The sequence below is a fragment of the Pseudophryne corroboree genome, chromosome 3 (genome assembly GCF_028390025.1).
Source record: "Pseudophryne corroboree isolate aPseCor3 chromosome 3, aPseCor3.hap2, whole genome shotgun sequence".
Taxonomy (NCBI): Eukaryota; Metazoa; Chordata; class Amphibia; order Anura; family Myobatrachidae; genus Pseudophryne; species Pseudophryne corroboree.
In genome coordinates, this window is record NC_086446.1 from 286,314,206 (window position 1) to 286,323,389 (window position 9,184).

General features: G+C 47.8%; 1 long non-coding RNA gene across 1 annotated transcript; it reads right to left on the reverse strand.

Annotated features, from left to right (window-relative positions):
- Window positions 1-206: 206 nt before the first annotated feature.
- Window positions 207-4,770, reverse strand: LOC135057710 (uncharacterized). Its single transcript, XR_010244316.1, has 3 exons — window positions 4,419-4,770; window positions 3,941-4,080; window positions 207-379 (listed from the first exon to the last, which is right to left on the reverse strand). It is a non-coding gene; the product is annotated as an uncharacterized LOC135057710 (long non-coding RNA).
- Between the last annotated feature and the right edge of the window lie 4,414 nt (window positions 4,771-9,184).

Here is a 9,184-nt window from a genome sequence, read left to right on the forward strand (position 1 = left end):
CATTCCCATTACCTGGAAAGTAGCTGCTTTGTCTTTTAACACTAGCAACTTCTGCTTTGAGAATTAGCCACTAGATGGAGTGCTTACTGTACAAATAGTTGGGATAAGTTAAAAAGGTCTCTTAACGAACCACTAAAAAACTCCTATATATATATATATATATATATATATATATATATATATATATATATTTAGTGAGAGAGAGAGAGAGAGAGAGAGAGAGAGAGAGAGAGAGAGAGAGATAGAGAGATAATAAAACATAAATAAGAAAGAACTGACAGTCTGAATAATGATAATCTTGTCTGGTTCCTGGAGCATTGTCCTACTTCGCAACTTGGTGATATATACAGTTGAAAATTCCCAGATATTCCTCTTAGGTCTATGGAATGGAATGGGGAAAAATCCAAAGGAATAACAGTGTAGCATTAGCTGATATAATATAAATGTGGATAATTAATAACATACAGTTATAGCATAAATACTTCCATTTTCACCCAACAGTTATTTTCCTTTGTCCTCTCCTTTGTTCCTAACTCTTAGTGGGATAGGGTAGGTACCCGAGTCAGATAGCCAAAACATAAACAAACATAAATCAGTTCCTTTTCTAAAGTTTTTACGTTTATGCACGCAGATTTCTTTCTTTATTTGTATTTAGTACAAAATAAGAGGAAAAGCAATATACTGATACATGCATCTATTCTTTACACAGTGAATGCCTTTTAGATACATTGTACTGTATATATTCTTGTTTATACTTTGTTGCAAATGAGTGGCTAACGCACAACAGAGAGACAAACAGGGGACTAGGGATTAACAATGTGATGGCATTTCAGATGCAATTTAAACCTTAAAACTCACACTCATTTGGTTTATATAGAGTTCAGTGTTTCCCAGCATAACAATGTATCTAGAATAGATATCAAACACTCTACCTGTATAAAATAACAATTCATCTGATCTGGAAGGTATCCGGGCTTTAGGTCGACATGAGTTTTTCAAAAATGTTTTACTTTTTTTGACTTTTTCATACTTTACAATCAACATGGACTATGATTGGGAATAGTAACCTGTGCTGTGCGCAGCGGTAGTGGAGCGAGGCACCTTGTCCGAAGCCTGGCGAGCGAAGCGAGCCATGCGTGGGGACACGGTGCACTAATTGGGGTTCCCGGTCACTTTTCAAAGAAAAAGACACCAATGTTTTTTTTAAACCATGTCGACCTTTTTCCATGCCGACCTTGTTCATGTCGACCTAATGACAGTGTCGACCTTTTCAGGTGTCAACCTATTCACTGTCGACCAATAGTGGTTGACCTAATGACTGACGACCTAGTTACTGTCGACCCAATGATCCACACCCATCTGGAGCTAGGGTTTTGTCAACCTGCCGTTTACAAGTGAACAAGTATCAGTCTACCTGACCTCCATCAGTCAGACAGTGAAATACAATTATGTAAAATTGCTCCAGACCTACAGAGAGCTACAACATCCCATATTAGACCGAGATACAGTATAGGACACCACCAGTTCCAGACTATAGAAAACTTTTCATTCCACATGCCAAATTTGACATATTGTGCCAACAGAACTTGGCCTTAAATCTTCCCAGTCCTTCCCCAGCCACACCACACAACAAAACATAATATATAGGTCAGTGGTTCCCAAACTTTTCTGAATCACGTCACCCTAGAGTAACAGAATTTTTTTCACGGCACCCCTAGGCCAAAAGTTTGTTACTGAGAAATTTAGAAAGATTACATTAGAATTATTAAGTAAAGTAAATTGGGTTTATATGTTATTCATAGGTTCAATTCTGTGGTGAGGGACAAGATTTGCTTCTGTTTGTCCACATGTGTTATGATCGCAGCCACCAGCACTGGTTTTGCCTATTACATTGACCATAGATAATTTGAATTGGTCCTGGACCACCAACCCAGGGCACCCCTGCAAGTGTGCCGAGGAACCCCAGGGTGCCACGGCACACAGTTTGAGAGCGACCGGTATAGGCCATTGACACAGTGGCGTAAGTTTGTCCCAGTCGCCCGGAGGCATGATAAATGTTGGTGCCCCCCTACATATACACATACATACCATACGTAACTATCGACACTCAGGGTGAACAGTAGTAGCGTGCTCAGGTACCTTTCCCAACAGTAATATAGATACACATACAAATTGGACGCACTCCAAGTCAGTCATTACAATAAAACAGACACCAGCATACCTTTATAGTACACCTACAGTGCTCTCTCACCCGCCAGCGGGTCTCGATGGAGATGCTTTGGCGCAGCGGTGTATCAATATATTTTTAAAAAACACACACACGCCTCTTTTCACTTACACATGCCTCTTCACTCACACACACACACACACACACACACACACACACACGCCTCTCACACACACACACACGCATTCAGAAACAGACACCCCTTCATATATTTGTAAGGTAGCGTGTACCCAGACCATGTGTGCGCTCTGTACATAGGCCACAATTCCGAGTTGATCGCTAGCTGCTGTTGTTTGCAGCACAGCGATCAGGCTAAAAATCTGCATTTCTGCGCATGCGTATGGGTTGCAGTGCGCATACGCGACGTGCTTTCACAAAAAACTATGCAGTTTCACACAAGGTTGAGTGACTCTTTCCAGTTGCTTTGCTGATCAGTAAATGATTGACATGAATGGGGTGTCTCTGGGTGGTAGCTGACCGTTTTCCGGGAGTGTGCTAAAAAAACGCAGGCGTGTCAGATGAAAGCCTGGGGAAACGGGGGAGTGGCTGGCTGAATGCAGGGCATGTATGTGACGTCAAAACAGGAACGGAATAGTCTGAAATGATCGCAATGTAGGAGTAGGTCTGCTGCTACTCAGAAACTGCATGAAAATATATTGGTGCAGTTCTGCTAACCTTTCGGTCGCACTTCTGCTAAGCTAAGATACGCTCCCAGAGGGTGGCGGCCTAGCGTGTGCACTGCTGCTAAAAGCAGCTAGCGAGCGAACAACTCGGAATGAGGGCCATAGTCCTGTAGAAATGCTCAAATGCCTCCTTTAATCCTTGCCTCTCACTTACACACATGCCTCTCACACACACACACACACACACACACACACACACACACATGCCTCTCACTTACACACATGCCTCACACACACATACCTCTTTTACTTGAACACACAACTTTCCTTAAAAACACACACACACACACCTCACTTAAAAACATGCACACAAAACACAGTGCTTCTAACATTTATTAAAGCACCCCCAACTACACCTCGACCCCCGCACCCCACCCACATCTACAAATGTATAACAATTAGAAATAATTGTCACATGAATGTATCTGCACTGCTCGTACAGCTGAACTTGAGGCTTAATTCAGACCCTGTCACATGCACGTACGCCGATAAGCGCATGTGCAAGGTCCTAAACTGCGTTCTCTTCAGAACGCAGTTTAAGACCTGGAGGAGGACGGGAACGGGGTGTCAACGCACACGCAGCGGGCCAAAACACGGTGGGCAGCTGTCTGCCTTTGCAGGCTGCATAGGCAGAGGGCTACTCAAGCCATGCAAAAGCACCGCCGCCGTGCGATGCTTTCGCATGTCTGCATACGGGGAAGGGGAGAGCAGGACCCGGCATGCGGGGTGGACTTGCCCTGTGCTGGGCGTCCCTCCGCATGTCAGAGAAAATGATCGTAGATGTGCGTTTTTTTGCACATCTATGATCAGGTCTGAATTACCCCTATGATTACATATTGGACCAATGTAATGAACAACTATATTGGTCATCAATAACAAAATAATAAAAAAAACTAATTGCAGCCAATAATTACTAGTAAAAATGGATGATGTCAATGTAATTGGTATTAATTGCCCATGAATGCAATAGTGATCCTTTTTACCATGCCCCCCCCCCCCCCCCCCCCCTCCTCTCTCTGTGTCCTCTTACCTCTCTGGATGGGACCTTTCCCGCTTCACCTGCAAACACTGTTCAGCAAGGCACAGTACAGTACACCTTCCACCTGCCCCCATACTATCCAATCAGATCGTCCTCCATGGTCAGACGATTCTTATCTCCCAGCACACTGTCTGAAGCAGATGAAGGGGGAAGTAAAAGTAACCCCTGCAGTGCCAGGTCCAGCAGCCTATGTTTACCTACTGTGTGTGTGCATGCAGGGGGTCTGATGTGTTATACATAAATCAGGTGCACTGACACAATCCTTAGGGCTGACGACTCCCACCACATAGAGTATCAGTTCCTGTGCTCCCACCCTGGGCCCTGGCTATAGGAATGGCAGTAAACAGTTAACAGCAGGAGCTGCAGGAGGGGGAGATGAATAGGCAGTGGGCTGCACACAACACTGATGACTGTGGCCGTGCAGATCAGATGTCAGCTAGTGTGGAGATGTCCCGAGACAGTTAATTACCTGACGCTGCTGAGGTATGGCTTCACTTCTGACCACCCTGGCAGCTCTGTCCGGCCACAACGGCCCCTACACAGCGAATGGCAATGAAAACAGGTGTGCATGTCACATGTTTCCACTAACACGAGCCCAGCAGCTGCAGCTGCAGACACTGCTCCCGTCTAACGGCACCCGGAAGTGGCAGCTAGCTGGAGCCTGGAGCAGATAATAGCTTCTGTGTTGTGTTCCAGCTGCTGGAACGCAAACCCGGAAGCAAGCGTCAGCCGGCCGCGGATGTTTGCATGGGACCGACCTAGCAGGGACTCACATGGTGTCCCTCTGGGCCAACCGCCCCTAGCCCCTCCGTCTGCAAGAATGAGTTGAAAAAAGATGATCAGGCAGTGAGAGACGGTGGAGATATGCCCCCTTGAGGTCAGGAGCCCGGCGGCAGCCGACTCCACTGCCTCCCACAGTTCCGCCCCTGCATTGACATCTCAACTCTACACATCTCCTATATAATAGCCCAGATCTGTGACTTTGTGCCTCATTTGCTAACGCTGGGCAGAGTCACAACACTGGGCGGAGTTAGTCAAATGAGTCACAGATCTGGCCAAATCTATAGGAGACTAGGAGCAGAAGCAGATGGTATGGGCATGGCACAGGCAGGGGTGCATACCTCCCAGCTTTCTTCAGGCAGAAGGAGGGACACACACGCGGCGAAAAGGAGGTGTGGCCAACGAAAAGGGGGCATGTCTTCACGGAGGACCTGCGATCGCGAATCACGCCCCGTTTTCATCAGTGAGGGGGCATGCGTGCCCAGCGCTCTGTGAGCTGCTGGCATGCCCCCAGGGGCGGATTATGAGTCCGGGGGGCCCAGGGCACTTGAGACAGCGGGGCACTATCTCATTGCTGTGCCTGCTGTGGGTTTGGGGGGGGGTGGCCTAATCGCGGGATACGTGGCCACGCCCATTTATGCAAATTCCGAGGATTGTTTTTTGTTTTTTTTATGAGTTATTGGCCCCTAAGCTAGGGGTAAATCCAGAGGGGGTGGTCGGTCTCCCCTACACACCCGCACAGGCAGAAGAAAGCAGGGAGGCTGCTGCCTCCCTGCAACACCACAGACCTGACAACACGCAGCAGCGTGTGCTGACTGTAGCACAATGCTGCTGCTGTTGCTGGCAGGACGGGGGAGCTTCAGAGCTGGGACAGAGCTACTCCAGCCGGGGGGGGGGCCCTAAAACTGTGAGGCCCACGGTACGTATCCCCTGGGCCAGTGCCGTTTATAGTGGCGGGCGAACCGTGCAACCGCACGGGGCGCCCGCCGCGGCACTTTGTGTGTCCTTACCTCCTCTCCTCCCTCTTCCTGAGCGCTCCTGCTCGGGGGGCGGAGTTTCGCAGAATGACGCGTTTGCGTCGTGACGTCACGACGCAAACGCGTCATTCCGCGAAGCCCTGCCCCCCGAGCAGGAGCGCTCGGGGAGAGGGAGGAGAGGAGATAAGCCTGGAAGGAGGAGGCGGCCGGCGCGAGGGACGTGAGGCGGCGGGACCCGAAGAGTGGGAAGATGTAAGTATTATCTCTATCTCTCTCTCTCTCCCCCTTCCTTCCCCCCCCCCCACTTGACACCTGCCTGCCGCACTGTGTAAAACCGGGATACCTGCCTGCCGCACTGTGTAAAATGGGGATACCTGCCTGCCGCACTATGTAAAATGGGGACACCTGCCTGCTGCACTGTGTAAAATGGGGGCACCTGCCTGCGTACTGTGTAAAATGGGGATATATGCCTGCCGCACTGTGTAAAATGGGGGCACCTGCCTGCGTACTGTGTAAAATGGGGATATCTGCCTGCCGTACTGTGTAAAATGGGGATATCTGCCTGCTGTACTGTGTAAAATGGGGATACCTGCCTGCCGCACTGTGTAAAATGGGGATACCTGCCTGCCGCACTGTGTAAAATGGGGGCACCTGCCTGCGTACTGTGTAAAATGGGGATATCTGCCTGCCGTACTGTGTAAAATGGGGATACCTGCCTGCCGCACTGTGTAAAATGGGGGCACCTGCCTGCGTACTGTGTAAAATGGGGATATCTGCCTGCCGCACTGTGTAAAATGGGGATACCTGCCTGCCGTACTGTGTAAAATGGGGATACCTGCCTGTCGCACTTTGTAAAATGGGGGCACCTGCCTGCGTACTGTGTAAAATGGGGATACCTGCCTGCCGCACTGTGTAAAATGGGGATACCTGCCTGCCGCACTTTGTAAAATGGGGACACCTGCCTGCCGCGCTGTGTAAAATGGGGACACCTGCCTGCCGCGCTATGTAAAATGGGGACACTTGCCTGCTGTAATGTGTAAAATGGGGACTTTTTTTATTTTTATTTTTTTCCCCCTGTGGTGGGCATGATGATATCAGACGAGGCCATGCCCACTTTAATGAGACCACGACAATTTTAATCAGGCCACACACCCTTTTTGGGGTCGCGCGCGCCTTCGGTGCGCGCATGCTTTTTCTTTTTATAGCTATATGGGGGGAGGGCACGCAATTTTTTTTTTTAATTATAGCAATGGGGGGGGGGGCGCATTTTGAAATCTCGCACTGGGAGACAAATTGTCTAGAAACGGCCCTGCCCTGGGCCCCCCCTTAATCTGGCTATGCTGCCGGACCCCCCCCCCCCTTAATCCGTACCCCCTGATGCCCCCTCTCCCTCTGTCTCCACTAAATGCGCACAGCGTCTATTCACCACTGCTCTGCTAAGCAGAACAGCGAGTACAGTAGCTTCCCAACTGCCCCCACACACACACACACCGCGGTACACTGCGGCCCGCGGGTGGGACAGCAGGACAGACCAAAAAAAATTGGACTGCCCCGCGAAAATCGGGACAGTTGGGAGGTATGGGGGTGTGCGAGGGGGTATGCCGTACAGACAGACGGGCACCGGCTCACTGTGTACTTGACCCCCCACATCAGCAAACTCAGCAGGGTCTCTCTGGCGCGGAGTGTCAGTTTCTGGTAGAGATGAGCGGGTTCGGTTCCTCGGAAACCGAACCCGCCCGAACTTCAGTTTTTTTTACACGGGTCCGAGCGACTCGGATCTTCCCGCCTTGCTCGGTTAACCCGAGCGCGCCCGAACGTCATCATCCCGCTGTCGGATTCTCGCGAGGCTCGGATTCTATCGCGAGACTCGGATTCTATATAAGGAGCCGCGCGTCGCCGCCATTTTCACACGTGCATTGAGATTGATAGGGAGAGGACGTGGCTGGCGTCCTCTCCGTTTATAGAGAGTGAGACTACTAGAGTAGAGAGAGACACAGTATTATTTACTTTAGTAATTTTGGGGAGCATTAGGAGGAGTACTACTACTTGCTGAAGTGATAGTGTGACTGTATATCTGACTTGTGGGGGAGACAGTGGGGAGCAGTTAGAGTCTGAGAGCAGGAGTACATATTTTAACGTACAGTGCACACTTTTGCTGATAGTGTGACCAGTGACCTGACCACCAGTTTAATTAATCACCACCAGTTTAATATATATATATATATATATATATAATTGTATATAATATATATATAATTGTATATGTATACCACCTACCCGTGTTTTTTTTTTTCTTTCTTCTTGATACATACTACTATAGTAGCTTACTGTAGCAGTCTGCGGTGCTGCTGAGCTGACAGTGTCCAGCAGGTCCGTCATCAGTCATTACATAATAAATATATATACCTGTGCGGCTGCAGTACTAGTGATATTTTATATATATATATATATATATATATATATTCATTTCATCTCATTATCATCCAGTCTGTATTAGCAGCAGACACAGTACGGTAGTCCACGGCTGTAGCTACCTCTGTGTCGGCAGTCGCTGGTCCATCCATAATTGTATACCACCTACCCGTGGTTTTTTTTTTCTCTTTCTTCTTGATACATACTACTATAGTAGCTTACTGTAGCAGTCTGCGGTGCTGCTGAGCTGACAGTGTCCAGCAGGTCCGTCATCAGTCATTACATAATAAATATATATACCTGTCCGGCTGCAGTACTAGTGATATTATATATATATATATATTAATTTCATCTCATTATCATCCAGTCTATATTAGCAGCAGACACAGTACGGTAGTCCACGGCTGTAGCTACCTCTGTGTCGGCAGTCGCTGGTCCATCCATAATTGTATACCACCTACCCATGTTTTTTTTTTCTTTCTTTCTTCTTGATACATACTACTATAGTAGCTTACTGTAGCAGTCTGCGGTGCTGCTGAGCTGACAGTGTCCAGCAGGTCCGTCATCAGTCATTACATAATAAATATATATACCTGTGCGGCTGCAGTACTAGTGATATTATATATATATATATATATATATATATTAATTTCATCTCATTATCATCCAGTCTATATTAGCAGCAGACACAGTACGGTAGTCCACGGCTGTAGCTACCTCTGTGTCGGCAGTCGCTGGTCCATCCATAATTGTATACCACCTACCCGTGGTTTTTTTTTCTCTTTCTTCTTGATACATACTACTATAGTAGCTTACTGTAGCAGTCTGCGGTGCTGCTGAGCTGACAGTGTCCAGCAGGTCCGTCATCAGTCATTACATAATAAATATATATACCTGTGCGGCTGCAGTACTAGTGATATTATATATATATATATATATATATATATTAATTTCATCTCATTATCATCCAGTCTATATTAGCAGCAGACACAGTACGGTAGTCCACGGCTGTAGCTACCTCTGTGTCGGCAGTCGCTGGTCCATCCATAATTGTATACCACCTACC